Source organism: Eurypyga helias, unplaced genomic scaffold (assembly GCF_000690775.1).
Source record: "Eurypyga helias isolate BGI_N326 unplaced genomic scaffold, ASM69077v1 scaffold48204, whole genome shotgun sequence".
NCBI classification, from domain to species: Eukaryota; Metazoa; Chordata; class Aves; order Eurypygiformes; family Eurypygidae; genus Eurypyga; species Eurypyga helias.
In genome coordinates, this window is record NW_010247830.1 from 17,113 (window position 1) to 17,723 (window position 611).

Genomic DNA, 611 nt, shown 5'->3' on the forward strand with positions numbered 1-611 from the left:
CCCCTCGAGCAGCGCTTTACCAACACGTGTCCCCGTGCAGGAGCAACAACCTCACACCCCTCGAGCGGCGCTTTACCAACACGTGTTCCCGTGCAGGGGTGACAACCTCGCGCCCCTCGAGCAGTGCTTTACCAACACGTGTTCCCGTGCAGGGGTGACAACCTTGCACCCCTCGAGCAGCGCTTTACCAGCACGTGTTCCTGTGCAGGAGTGACGGATGGCGAGGGGCCCCCGGCCGCTGTGCTGCCACCGGCAGGCGCTGGGGAACACTCCTGAGTCCACTGTGACGCTGGAGGGAGGTTTCTGAAAGCACCAGTTTGTCTCCCACCCCTGGGCAAGGTCTGTCACCAGGGCAGTTTTCTTGCCGTAGCTCAAGTGCCCTGCCTTACAGACAGGAACAGCAGTAATCCCAAGAACCACATTTAAGAGCTAAGTCCGGATTCACCAAGGTTTTGAAGACCTCACTGTGGGCCACTGACTCAAGGAATACATATTCCAACTGCAGCCGGGCACTGCCACCCTCACCCGCTCAGCTCAGCCTCAGGAGCAGCTGACGCATACGTCCCTCTGCTGCAAAACACGCACACTGCCGAGTCTCAAGGCTCGCGTCG